A 14,714-nucleotide genomic window follows, 5' to 3' on the forward strand; every position below is an offset into this window, starting at 1 on the left:
TTAAGCTTAGGCTGCCTTCACTCTGCTCCTACAGTCATCCTTTAGCCATCTCCCAAGGTACTGCTATCTCTACTACCCAAGGGTTTCCTCCACTGAAGATTAGGATTTGCCTTCACAGCTCCGTGCTGTGGCCTCTCAGTGACCCTCTGCATAGACTCCAACCCTGCTACACAGTTCCTGGTCTCGGTTACTTGCTGTAGCCCTTTCAACTTCGCACCTTTCATGCCTGTAAAACCAACACCACACAAACACCTATGCCATGTTCTGCCACTAGCTGGAGGTGTCATCTGGCTTGCTTGGACCACAGCTGTATTAGAGTCTATGCAATGACCCTGGGGAGACACTTTGATATTGTCTCCATGCAAAATTCCAGGATACTTTGTAATGATATTAGTCTTTTCAAAAAAAAAGATAGTTATTTCTGGGTTAACTCACCCATTACGATCATTTCTAGTTCAATCCATTTGTCCACACATTTCGGGAATTCCTTGTTTTTAATATGGGGCACCAGAGTTCGTGTGAAAAGTCGGACACCACTCTCCACTCAACTGTGGAGAATCCAGTCTTCTTTTACTGGAGCTGTGCTTCAAAAGAGTTCGGGGCACTGGGAATGAATGGGGTTGGGGAAGAGGGAGAGACAGGCTATGTAGGACCTTGAAGATCATTACATGGTAATGGAGGCTTCTATAGCTTCCTCGCTGTCCAAGGCAAGCCTAAGCAGGAACCACAGATAGGATTTGATATATTTCCCTACATGTCAGGTACTATTTTAACCCAATCCAAATTATTTACTCTGGCAATCTTTTTGTAGATGTTGATCTCATTCTCAGCAGCAACTCTTTGGCAATGGTCGTAATTTTGTTTGTGTCCTAAAGAAAGGAACAGAAGTGCAAGATTTTAACATTGGCATTTTTGATCCTGCCCTTTTGAGTTTTTGTACCAATTCAAAGAGTATTTAACTCTGCACTTATTAATGCTAATGTTTTCATTAAAAATTACATTAAAATAGATTAATCTTTTGCCACCCTAAATATCGTTCTTTGCTAACACAATTATTTGGTGATATTTCTAAATACTGAAAATATGTTTATTTTTGTTTTAATAAAGTGATTATAAATACTATTACCTTGAGTATAAATAATTATTAGTAAATATTCTATGACTTATTTATTTTCCTCAACATAATATGTTTTCTTTATATATTACATGTGTAAATTTATTAATAATTACATTGTATAATTACATTAATAACTTTGCTTCTAAATTCACAATGATTCAAATTTTTTCTCCATTAATTAATTTATTTAATCTCTTTACATCACAGCCCCCTCCTTATTCTCCTCCTCCTCATGACCCCCTTTCCCCACACCCTCTTCCCTTCTCCACAGAAAATATTTTAAGTTATTTTTAATTACTTTTTAATTATTTGAGAATTTTATACAATGTACCTGATCTCACTCGCTTCCCATTCTTCCCAGGTCCATCCTCCCAACTTTTTCGCCCTCCCTCTCAATACACCAAGTCCAGTTTGTGTAGCCCATATACTCACTCATTGGAGCATTGTCAAACTCCCAGTGGCAGTTTTCATCACCCGCCCCACCCAGCAGAACCCATCAACTGTGAAGATGCTTCAGCATCTTTATCACAATTTTAAAGTTTTAGTAGCTTCCTGTCTGGACTGTTTCTTATGGGGGGTGTGGTGTTGTCCCACAACCCTTTAGCTTCTCTCATTCTCACTTGTGAGTCTGCAGTAATCAATACCACTGCAAACGAAGCTTCCTTGCATTGGTAGCCTGCGGCAGCAGCATAAGTCATAAACCTCAACATGGCCTCAGGAGACAGCATAGCCCACATGACCCTCCAGCGATAACGTGGACCACGAATACCAAGACGGCCTCTGGCAGCAGCATGGACTATGATAATCTTTTGAGGAGGTATAAGGTAGAAAACAAACCATTCTTCAACTCCAATATCTGGTTGTTAGTCAGAGCCAGGGTGATCATGCCATTGGATGGCACGTTAGGGGGTAGAACCTTTGTGAGCTCCAGGTGGCTGAACACCACCCTGCTGGCCCTACTCCACAACAACATGCTCTTTGTCCCTGTTACTGATGCTTTGTCTCTAGTTCTGCCTGACACACCACTCTGCTCTGCCATCTTTCCCAGCTCTTTATTGCACATTCATTTGTTAGAGCGGCATTGCAAACTACTATGTGTCACACAGTATATTATTTTGCCCAAAACAGCTTTACATGCATATTTTTTTGCATGTCTGTTTCAAGGTTTCTGAAACATCATAAAAAGGATATTATCACTAAGACACATCTTGGATATCGTGTGTGTGTGTATGTGTGTGTGTGTGTATGTGTGTGTGTGTTGTGCAGAACCTTTTGAGCTCTCAGTGCTGACTACCTACCAGCTTCCCTCTAGGAGCATCATGCTTGCCCACAGGACCTTTGTGCTTGCAGCCCACAGGCAGAGCTGCAGCTCAAGTACTGTTCTCCTCCCCCTAGCAGGGCAAGCAGCATGAGTGTGAGCAGCAGCAAAGGTAGTTCCATGCCAGTGGCCAGGACTGTAGGTGGATTGGTGACACTGCCCTATAGCAGCCATGTTCCCATACCTGTCACCTCACACTGCTCCACTCTGCCATCTTTGTTTTTCCAATTCCATGAAACCACTTCTTAACAGCATCTTTTCTTCCCTTAAGTCCTGATTTTTTAAAAAGTTGTTCCAGAGACCCTTTGTTGTCTGCAGGCTCGTCTCCCACTGGGGAGTCTGCACTACAACGAGGGTCTACCAGGTTCCTCAGAGCAGAGCCTACCTCCTCTGGTGCTGGAGGCTCGCGCCATCTTGAATTGACTCCACAGCAACCCTTATAAGCAGAACATTTAATTGGGGTTACAGTTGAGGTTAGTCTGAGGGGATGATGACATGCACACAGACCAGATGTTGAAGAGGTAGTTGAGAGTTCTACAACTTGGGGCTGTTTGAACCTCCCTTCCAGTTGTTTGTAGTTGTAAGGCACCTGCCTGGTACAGGCAAGGGACAGAGTCCCAGCATGCCTGACCTAACATCCAGGCAGACTGCACAGTAGGAAATCCCACTTTGGCCCCATCACCTCCAAGCACCTTCAGAGGTTCTGCCCCTACCCAGGAGGAAGAGCTGGACCTCAAGTCAACCATATTCCTCTCTGTCTGAAATGGGTGCAGGGTGTTCAGATAGAAAGTTGGCTACAGAGTCTACTTTAGCCCGTGGAGTTACTTCATAGTTTTCTTCATGGTCGAAATAAGTCAGTTCAAGCCAAATTAAACTATAAATGTGGGTTTATTGGAGGAGGGCTCTCTGCTGGATTCACTGATCTCACAGGAGGAGATCAGGGAACTCACTGTACTTTGCAGATGAGGAGACAGAAAAGCAGAGGGGAGGGCAGAAAGAGAAAGTGCATATGCAAAGAAAGAGTGGAGGCAGGGAGAGGGAGAGCAAGAGAGAGAGAGAGAGAGAGAGAGAGAGAGAGAGAGAGAGAGAGAGAGAGAGAGAGAGAGACTATCTGGATTATGTAGTGAAGAGCCTCTGTGGGAGAGGAAGCCCCGCCCCTTGACTGGAAAGTTCAGGGTAGAGGGCCAGTAAGCCAGCCATGCCTTGTAACAGGTAGGGACTGAGGGATGCTGGGAGAACCTGGAAGCCAGGTTGACTTTGGTATGTTAAGTAGGCACCTCAGCTGCTTGTCCTGGTCTGAAACCCAACAGTTACCACCCCAGCTCTAATCCCCTGTGGATGCCCTTCCTTGTGTGGCCCTGGCCTAGAAGCTGGAAATAAATTACCCAGGACGGAGGAGGAAGGAGGGAGGAGGAAGAAGGGGAAAGCGAAGGAGGAAGGATGCACGATCCTACTGGAAACCATCAATATGGCTAACCCTAAGCACATTGCGATTCTCCTCACCATAGGCTTGCCTGCTCACCAGCTGCCAGTGTGTAATTTAATCAAGATCCTGGCTTGCTTACTTTGATTGAGTTTCTTCTAGTTACGTCTGTTGTGATTAAAACCTTTTTATTTTTAAGATTATAATTTAATTACAACCTTTGTCTCTTCCATTTCCTTTTCTATTCTCCTTCACACTAATAGCCTCCTTTTTCCATGAATTTTGACTGCATTCATTTACGTATTTGCATATTCCTACAAATATATTCCTAAATATAACCTGTTGAATCCATATAATGTTATCTGTATATATGCTTTTAGGGATGACTAGCATTGGACAACCACTTCTGGGCTCTTCATGGGAGGACCGTCTCTCTCACTCCTAGTTTTACTCAGTTGCTTGTAGGTCTTTGGGTATGACTGAGCCCTTTATGTCTTTTCCCACCCAGTTTGGCATGCAGTCCGTGTCATCCTTGCTCAGCCCACATTTGAGTGGTCATGTGGGTGAGACTTTACAGGTATAGCTTCTGATGCTCCTAGGAAATGCAATTGCACAGTTAACTCCCTGATTCTCTGGTGCTTACAATCTCTCCAACGCTCTTCCACAACGTTCCCTGAGGCTGAGATGTGCAAGCATTCTTGTTCTATGGATGTAGCCTCTGGGGCTCAGTTCCAAAACTCAGCCTGTTGCTTGGTTTTAGCTTTCTGTAATGGTGTCCATCTATTGCAATGAGAGGTTCCCTTGGTAAGAGGTGAAGACTACACCCATCTATGGGTATAAGAACAATTTTTTAAAAATAGATTTTGATCTAAAACGATCTTGTCCCCTAACCAGCTAAACTTGGTCGTAAAACTATACTATCTTGTCTTCAATGCCCCTCAGAGACTTGAGGAGGAATAAAACTTAAATTCCTGAGTGAACCAGCAGTGCAGGTTAGCACCTTTGAAAATGTGCAAATTGACTTAAGACAATTTACTGCCTGACCAGCCACCCAATACACTTTATAATGGTGGAGCCTCAGCTTCAGCTTTTTGCCCTAATATTTCTGCCAGACTTGTTCACAGGGCAGGAACTATTGAGGACTTGCTTATCTTGACTTGGCAGAGTGCTGCCATTGACTATTAGAGTTGAGATAGAATAGATATTGAATCTCATTCGGAAATTTAGACCCAACAAGACAGGAAAGACATCTACTTCAAACGGGTCGAATGCAGATGGCCAAGTCACTATGAATGTAACATGTATGTAACTCATTATTCTCATGATTGTCACATGGTTCTCCCTGCTGTATGTAGTTTGTTTTATACATGTGTAATAAAATAAAAGTATTTAAAAAATAAATAAAAAATAAAATAGATTTTGTAGGGATTATGCTAGTGTAGTAAATTAGTGATTGTAAATTCTTCCAGTAACCACAATTTCACTAGCAATGGGTAGTTAGATGTGTTTTCAGCACCTGATATGGAATACTTCTTGTTGAGTGAGTCTTTTTTTTTTTTTTTGAGACAGTGTAACCCTGGTTGTCTCAGGACTCACTCTGTAGACCAGGCTGGCCTCGAACTCACAGAGATCTTCCTGCTTCTGCCTCCTGAGTTCTGGGATTAAAGTTATGTGCCACCATACCCAGCTTGTTGAATGAATCTTAATTCTAACTAGAGAGCTGTTGGTTACTTCTGAGGTATTTGTGCCGCTGCTGCACTAATAGTGATTATGAATTTTTGTGGAAATTACTCTTATTTCTCATATCTAATTATATAAGTATATCAAAATTTTATTTTTGTTACATTTACTTTAAGCTAAATGTTTAAAGACTGTGTATAATTATAGACACTGTAAATTTTTTAAAACTATTTCTACCAAATATGCTTCTGACATCTAATTCTTTGTGTTTTATTACCTACCTTGTTAACCAACGTTTGCATTTTCCCATGTGTTTATTACTTATAGCATGTTTGAAAAATTTAAGCAAAGGACTGCTACCTATTAAGTATTATGGGAGCCACTGGAAAAGCACAGCAGTTGAAATCAAGTATAAGACAAGAATTTAAACATCCGAGTCAAACATATTGCACCTGACTCTCTCTGCCTCATGTATAAACCCAACAACTGACAGCTTGCTTTTGTTAAAGTTCACTAGAATGATCTCTTGCTTAGGTATGTTCCATGTGTGACAACCTTAGCAATAGGTAGCAAAGAAGAATATGAGAAAGAAAAGGGTGCAGAGACAAATCACTGCTTGTGCTGCTTAAGTTTTTGTCAACTTGAGACAAGATATGGTCATCTGGAATAGGAAACCTCTGTAAGATTCACCTACAGCCAAATTTGTGGGGGTATTTTCTGGATTAATGATTGATAAGGGAGGGTCCATCCCACTGTGTGTGGCGCCACCAGCGGGGCAGGTGGTCCTGGGGTTGTGTAAGACAGCAGAGTAAGGGATGGGAAAGAAGCTATTAAGGACCAGTCCTCATGGTCTCTGCAATCCTCTCCCCAGTTCCTGCCTTAGTTTCTCTCTCTATACAAACTATATCACTATAAACATAATTACCATGAACTGTAAGCTGAAATAAACTCTTCCCTCAAGTTGCTTTTGGTCATGTTATTCTTGATAACAACAGATGCAATCTGAAACACTGCTTTGTTATGACAAAATCCTAGAACAATGCTAAAACTCTTCAAAATTCTTGGACAATACATTCTGGCTCAGGCTAACAATTCTCTGTCTACAAAGTTATTGGATTTGTATCCTGTCTTAGGGTTTCTATTGCTGTGATAAATACCATGACCAAAAAAGCAAGTTGAGGAGGAAAAGTGTTTATTTGGCCGATGCTTCCATATCACTGTTCATTATAGAAGGGAGTCAGGCTGGGAACTTAAACAGGGCAGAAATCTGGAGGCAGGAGCTGATGCAGAGGCCACGGAAGTGTGCTGCTTACTGACTTGCTCAGCCTGCTTTCTTATAGAACTCAGGACCACTAGCCCAGGAGTAGCACCACCCGCAATGGGCTCAGCTGTCTCCATCAATCACGAATTAAGAGAATGCCCTACGGACCCACCTACAGCTCAGTCTTATGAAGGCATTTCATTGAGGTTCCTTTCCGTCAGATGACTTTAACTTGTGTCAAGTTGACATAAAACTATCCAGCACATATCTCTTTAATCTTTTAATAAAACTTTATGAGAAACATTTAAGATTAATAGAGGGGAAAAAAAAAGGATTGTTATGAGCACTTGTGAAGTCTAATATGCACAGAGCTGAAGTAACATGAAGACCAACATAAGTGTGGAGAATAGATATTGCAAATTATGTTGGAGAGAAGAGGAGTCTGGGAACACAGACTTGTTTTGCAATTTTAGAATATTTTCCTGCTAGTTTGATGGACGTAGGGCTATTTATTTAGTCTCTTTGAGTATCAAATGACTCCTCTCAGAGACTTCCAGTGTCTCACAGCATGATTTTGAAGGTTAAGAAGCATACAGAAATTCTTGCTAATCTGGAGTGTACAGCACACAATGCTACTTACTGAGCGTTGGGCATAGGCTAGTAGAAGAAAGCTTCCTGGCCTCTATCAAGCCCCATCCTTCCTCTTCCTCCCATTTATTCCTTGTTTCCTTATAGTAGATATATTTGACACACTCTAAGGATGGGATCTGGCCCTACCAAGAAAGATAAACATTATAGACTATGGTGGGGGTTATGGGTCATGTTGGATCAAGGACAGAGGTCAGCTGGGTGGCAGTGAGCCTGTCATACCTGTATAGCCACACACAGATCCCAGCAAAGGTGTAGGTCATGGGGACTGATGAGCTCCAGGAGAGGACTTGCCTGGACTGTGTCTGATGTGTTCACTTTTTTGGTTGACTTCAGTGAAACTATTCCTTGTAAGATATGTGATTATTAATGGAATAGGCTTTCCCTGAACCCGTGAGTCCTCTAATACGTTACTGAAACCCGTGGAGTTTTGGAGAAATCCTTGAACTGAGCTAATTCAGAGATAAGTGTGCTCTCCTGTGGTCTCACTCCTTAGATTCTATCACTGGATCCTCATCCCTTGACGCTGCAGACAGAAGTCTCAGGCAGCACTGGCAGTTTGGAGGACTGTCTTTAACCTTCAGGTTGGCTCTCTTGCTCGCTGGTTCCCCCTGTTGGCAGAGATGAACATGGAGACCAATGAGAAAGAAGTTGCCAGTCCTCCCTAGTGCCACCCAGAGAGTTCAGGGAAGTGGGTTTTCATTAACTCAGTAACTCTAAGGATCAACAGTCCCAGTTGCTTCCTGAGAGAGTGACTGGGAAAGCCACTTTGCTTTGCTCTTATTTGGTTGTTTGTTTGTTTGTTTGTTTTTTCACGTTTGAAAAATGAACCTCTAAATGTGCTTGGGCATGAGATCCTACATGGTAAATTATTTCCCTCAGGACTTTCCCCCCATATTCCTCCATTTTTCAACTTGTACCTTGTTGCTGAGAAGGGCAGTGTCATTCTCTCCTTAACTTTGTTTAATAATAAGTTTTTCTTCCCTTAGGTTGTAGAACCCTTTTGTAGTCTCTTAAGATTGAACAATGATATCCCGTAGAGTAGCCTGTTTTGCTGTCTTGAATTGTCAAGCTGTGCGGTCTGGATAGCCATGTTCTTCAGCCCACAGGGATTGTCTTGAGTTGTCTTGATTTTCCAGTCTCCCACCCCCCTTTCTCTTCTTTGATTACTAGACAACCTAGAACTGTTTCTTAACTTTCTGATCTTCTGTTTTGTTAGAAGTTATTTATTAATTTAGCACGTGTGTTTGCATGTAAGTGTGCACACAGCATGTGCATACAAACCAGAAGACAACTTCCTGAAGCAGGTTCTCTCAGAGTTGTTTTTAAAGTGGTATCCATCTTGTTTCTGCCACACCGAGTACACCAGGCTAGCTAGACTATGTGCTTCTGGGTGATTCTCCTGCCTCAGCCTCCCATCTCATCATACAATTGCTGGGATTACAGGCACACACAACTGCATTCGGCTTTTTGCGCAGCTTCCAGAGACTCATGTGACCAGTGTTTTGTTCCTGTTGACCCATCTCACCGGCTCTTGTTCTCCTTCTCTTTATGTTTACAGGATTAAAAAAAAAAAAATTACCTCTGTTTTGATCATACTTTACCCCTTCCCCAACACTCTCCGAATTCACCCCATTTCTCTCCCCACCCAAGTTGGTGTCCTTTCTATTTTTAACCCTTCAAGACCAACTTTGTGATGCCGAAGCGTTCTTGGAATGTGTGGTTGTCAGTCGAACTGTGGCTGACTTACCAGGGCCTACATTCTCAGAGCAAACTGTTCCTCCCTCACGCAGAACCTAATCACTGCCAATACCACCATGGATTTTTCTATTGACATCTTCCCTCTAATTTCTTAGAGATTTCCTCAAATTTGATTTTTGAAACCCGCAGAGCTTGTCATTTCTTTCCATGTTCGACTTCCAATAGCTCTTGCGACTCTCTTTAATGTTCCTTTTTTAAAAAACAGTATCTTGTTCTTTCCCCAAGAATCTAGTTCCTTCCTTGTTTTCTGAAAGTTCAATACTAGTAGCTTCTTTGTAGTTTTCTTTTTGCTTCCTGCTTCTTGTCACCTCAGATTTCTATCTATTCCAGTATTGAACCCAATTAATACATTATTCTAATTTTTAAAAGTGTGTGTTACTTGTAGTTTTAGGAGAAACTACCATTGGTGATAGCATATCTCTCTCTCTCTCTCTCTCTCTCTCTCTCTCTCTCTCTCTCTCTCTCTCTCTCAAATCAGCTGCATTTCTTTCCAAAGCTCAATCTCAGTATGAGGCCACACTCATGCTTTTGTTGGCAGAGGAATGTGGGAGTCTGCTTGTAATAGGCCTTCTACAATTCCCCCATGCACAGCCGACTCAGATGTCACATGGTGTAGTTAGCCACCCATCACCCAACTTCTAAGATAATGACATCACTTAAAGCTACTACAGTATCTTATTAATCTTTGTAATAGCCTTAACCTCAAGTGCAAGTAATTTCTTCCTTGGCTATGAGTCAATGTAAAAAATGTGACCAAAAATCTGCATTGTCATAAACAGGAGTGTCTAAACTGTTGTGTCATATTCTCAATAATGGGCTTACCTCACATGTGGACCATCTCCGCCACGTAAGTCAGTACTTTGTGGGTCCCAAGAGAAAGTATTAGGAGTATGTAGTGTGCTGTCTAGCACCTGATTATTGCACTAATAATGTTCCAAGTATGCCATTTATCACAGCAGTAATTAACAACAACAAACCCCCTCATATGCCGCTGGCTTCTATGACGTCATCAACACCACAGTTATAGCATAATTGTGCTTTTCTCCTCTCAGGAAAGGCCTCTTGAGATCACTTTATCCAGCTTTCTTTATGTTTGGGGTAAGAGTGTGGGAGTCAGTGATTTGTGCTGCAGATAGCATGGCTGAGGCCCATGTTGGGTCAACCATTGTCCCAGCCTTCAGCTCTAGCTCTGCCTTTGTGTCCCTGAGTTCTGCATCTGTGATTGGCGAGACTGGGCTCTTACTTGTGTCTCATGTGTTGCTGACTGTAGTTTTTGAGGAAAACTGCTCCTCAATGCCCAACTTCATGCTTTCCTTTGCTCCAAATAATTAGAAAGAAAAAAAATATATAAAATACACACAGAAAGGCTGCTTATTTTGACCAATTGCCAATTAATTGATTCCATGTACTAAAAGTGGCAATGATATTTCGGCAACAGCAGCATCCTCAGAAGAGAATGAGCAAAGGAAAGATGGATGATGGGGAGGGGCTGCATCCTTGGTGCACAGGCATCCTTGCTGCACATTGAGGGGACTGGTCTCAGGCTATGCACCAGCAGCTCCCAGGAAGCAAACCCTACACAGTAGGGGAGGGCTGTAGTTACATCCATTCTCAAATAGGACCCTATGAAAATGCTGCTGGATTTTAGAAGCAGGGCATGTATGGACCTGTGTATGCCATCCATGAGAGCTGCATTACCAGCAGGAGCTCCATGGAGCATGAAATCATTCTCTCTCCCTGTAGAATGGGTATTATGAGGGAGACACTGGACAGAGTGAAGGTGGAGGTTGGAAAGCAAGGGTGTGGAAGAGGAGCTCTGCTGGCGTGTGGTGAGTTGTACATAACCGAGAAACCACATCTTCTACTGCCTTCCTTAGTTCTAGCCAGTCTATGGTGCACAGCTGAGTAATTTTCATTTTATTTACAACCCCAGTTGCCTGGGAGACCAAAAGCATGTGCGAATGCCTCTCTCTCTCTCTCTCTCTCTCTCTCTCTCTCTCTCTCTCTCTCTCTCACACACACACACACACACACACACACACACCCTTCCCATCCCATCCCATTGCTTTCTCTCAGGGATGTGTTCATTACCTTGCCTTCCACCTTCGAGGCAGGGGCAGTGATTACCATGCTCTTCTTCAGCATTCCTCATGCTGTGTGGCTGCTGTGTACTCACTGTGTGTGTGACAGCTGCTCTATGATGTGCACAGTTCTGTGGGGGAACCATGTCTTGTTTGTTTGTTTTCTCATTTGTTTTACTTTCCATATTTGTTCTTAATGCATGAAATCTTGACACATGGCCTATGGGGGTGGGGAGCATTATTTGCCTTTCCATTTCTGAGAGAAGTTTGGAAGTAGAAGGCATGAATGCTGGGTATTTTGCTGTATGTATCAACCAAGAATTGGATGTATGGAGGAGACAGTCCTGTCTAGATAAACCCTCAGAGTGGATCACTGTCCATAAAGCACCATCTTGAAGGAAGGGCTTGCCAATCACAAGTAGAGTAAAAAACCACACACACACACACACACACACACACACACACACACACACACACACACCCCAGTTACAGGGAAGCTTCCAGAAGTCATGCATTTGAGAAAGTATGTGGGGAGTGGGGTACAAGGGAAGGATTGAAAAGAGGGAAGGGAAAGTGGAAAATGATGTACTTTTATTTTAATTTAAAAAGGCGATTAATTCACTTTAGTCAGACTTGTAAAATATTATTATGTAAGTAAGAGATTAACTGCTTGCAGAGTCAAGGACAAGACTCAAACCATTCTTACCAAAAGTAACAATTTGTTCACAAGATCCTAAATGTCCCTCAAAGAATACATGAAGTGGCAGAGACACAGATGGGCCTACATTGCAACTGGAACAGCCTTTCTGGTCTTGTGTTATATGACATAAATGTTGACATGAGTTTTGCACTTCACCACTGAGAATAGACTGATTCAGTTTTCCCACTGTCAGGCCTGACTATCCAGTACAAAGTTTCTTGGCCCAGCTTGGTATAGGTGTTCTCCCCTGAAGTCATTATCTGTGTCTCAGAAGAAAGGACAGGAAGTTGGACAAGTATGGGTTGGGAGCCAATTCTGAGCCAATGCGCTGTGGATGGAAGGTGGCTGCATTACTCACTTTTCATGTAGCTGCCACAAGCAACTTAAGAGGATGATAGGGGGTGCCATAGTTTTAGAGGACTCAATTCATAAGCTTGGCCCCACAATGTGCTTAGATAAAATACATGGTGGGAACATGTGGTGGAGGGGAACTGTTCACATGACTGAGCAGGAAACAGCGCGTGTAACCTGGTCTCCACAGTACGTCTTATCCCAGTGATCTGCTTCCCCCAGCCAGGTTCCACATTTTAAAGTTTGTACAACCTTGCTAAACACTGTCACCAGCCGGTGACCAAGCATTCCAAAAGGAGGCCCTGGAGACCCTTCAGATTAAGACCATAACAGGAGAGGTCTTGCCACACTCGTGCATAAGCTCCTGCATTAATTATGAGCGTCGGGGAGGGCTAGAGTAGAACACACCACAGGTGTCACTACACAGTTCAGTGCTATTTAGAGAAATGCCCTTTGTGGGCTTGTTTTCCTTACAGCTTTGCTGATGGTAGGAAAATGATGTTTCTTCAACTTAATGTGGAATGGAAGTCACATTTGTGTTTGTGCCTGGAGGATATTTTTTGGCTGGAGGAGGTAGGCTCACACTCTTCCAGAGTGAACTCTATTGGCATTAAATACTGACCTTTGTAAGAACCAAATACAAATGGATGCTAGCCAACATCATGGTTTGGAGAGTATTGTGTTTCTTCTAATTAAAGGCTCTTAGGCAGCAGCTGGATGGAGGAAATGCTTGACTCAAAGATCAGCATCTTACAGCATGCTCATTTTCGGTGAACTGTGAGCGAGGGTTGCCACACACCTCTTCCTGCCACTTATGAGACTTTCTCTTTTCTGTTTCCATTTTAAGCATGGCTATTTTTAACACACTCTATTACCTTTATGGTAGTGGTGGTGGTGGTAGTAGTAGCAGCAGCAGCAACAGCAGTAATAATAATAATAATAATAATAATAATAATAATAACAATAACAATAATAAGACCATTGTTATATAAGCATTTGAAAGCATCTCATGGCACTGTGATACAAACATTTGAAAGCATCTCTTACCAAAACAATTGCTTCACAATTCCTAACTTGGCTTATAATCACAAAATTGTTAAAAATAATTGCAGAATTCCAATAACAATGATAGAAAGACAGAGTCTTTTGCTCTGTGGGAAGACTTGCACTGATGCAATCACACAGAAAACCCTAGAGGATGGATAGAGGTTAGGAAGAACTACACTTGGATACCCCTAGTCACTTCAGCTGCTTCCACGCACAACTAATCAGAGATCTGAGGAGGAAGTGGACAATCAGAGGCACATGAATCAACAAGGAAAAAAACACAAATAGCTTGTGAAAATATTTTGTAACATAAGAAGCAGTGAGTGGTTCATTGCGGATATAAAGAAAAACTTATGTTAGAGAAAAAATAGTTGACCCCAAGAATCCAAAGTAAATCTTTAAAAGCATCTGGCTCATGTCCTCAATAAAATTTCCCAAATCCTATCCTCTGTTAAATGAAAGAGGAATGAGGAAATGATAAGGTAACAGACAAAAATTAAAAAAGAGTTCCTGGGGTGTAGAAGGAGAAGAAGGGTCTTAATGAGATTTTTAAAAAAACTATGGCAAACCCATTTAAATGCTTCATACATCTTGGATTCAAGGTCATAAATTGAACAAAAACATGAGGTCTACTTCCTAGAGTGAAACGTTTGCACCTAAGCCTCATGACCGGAGTGTGGTCCCTGTTACTTGTGGAAAATCTGGATGAAATGGAGACTGAATTCCCCACGCTCCTACTGGAGGGAGGGATGGGAAAATCCCCAGAAATACTTGGCCCATCTAGCCTGACCTTCCAGCAGGGAATGAGGAATTCTGTCTCAATTTAGAAGGCAAGCAGTGACATGGAAGGTTGTCTTTTGATCTCTGCACAGGTGCTGTGGCACTCATCACACACACACACACACACACACACACACACACACACACACACACACTCATACTGGGAAGGTGGTGGTTAGGGAGAACAAGAGGGCTGGAATTTAAGCATTCAGAGGACTCAGACAAGACATTCCCAGAGGGAGCAGGATGGCTAGGTTAGCTGTGTCGGGGATCTCTGGGTTCAGTGAGGAACCGTGCCTGAGTGAATACGATAAAATGAGATTAAAGAAGATTCCCTACATCAGCCTTGAGTCTTCATATGCACATGTATGCGCATTTGTACACACATGTGTCCCACATATGTGAAAAACACATACACATGTATATATACAAATATGTTAAAAAAAGTGAGAATACATGAATTCTGTTTTAGCGAATTTCAAGTAGATGATGAAATATATTATTGTTAACTATAATTAGTATGCTGTACTTTGGGTGTACAGTATGT

General features: G+C 42.3%; 1 long non-coding RNA gene across 2 annotated transcripts; it reads right to left on the reverse strand.

Annotated features, from left to right (window-relative positions):
* Positions 1–493: 493 nt before the first annotated feature.
* LOC311601028 lies at positions 494–10,153 on the reverse strand. Of its 2 annotated transcripts, none has more exons than XR_014780433.1 (4): positions 10,031–10,153; positions 7,670–8,058; positions 7,440–7,572; positions 494–869 (listed from the first exon to the last, which is right to left on the reverse strand). It is a non-coding gene; the product is annotated as an uncharacterized lncRNA (long non-coding RNA). The 2 variants fall into 2 exon arrangements; XR_014780434.1 differs by lacking the exon at positions 10,031–10,153 and adding an exon at positions 9,052–9,141.
* Positions 10,154–14,714: the final 4,561 nt, after the last annotated feature.

The sequence above is a fragment of the Acomys minous genome, assembly GCF_964271855.1.
Source record: "Acomys minous genome assembly, chromosome: 1".
Classification (NCBI taxonomy): domain Eukaryota; kingdom Metazoa; phylum Chordata; class Mammalia; order Rodentia; family Muridae; genus Acomys; species Acomys minous.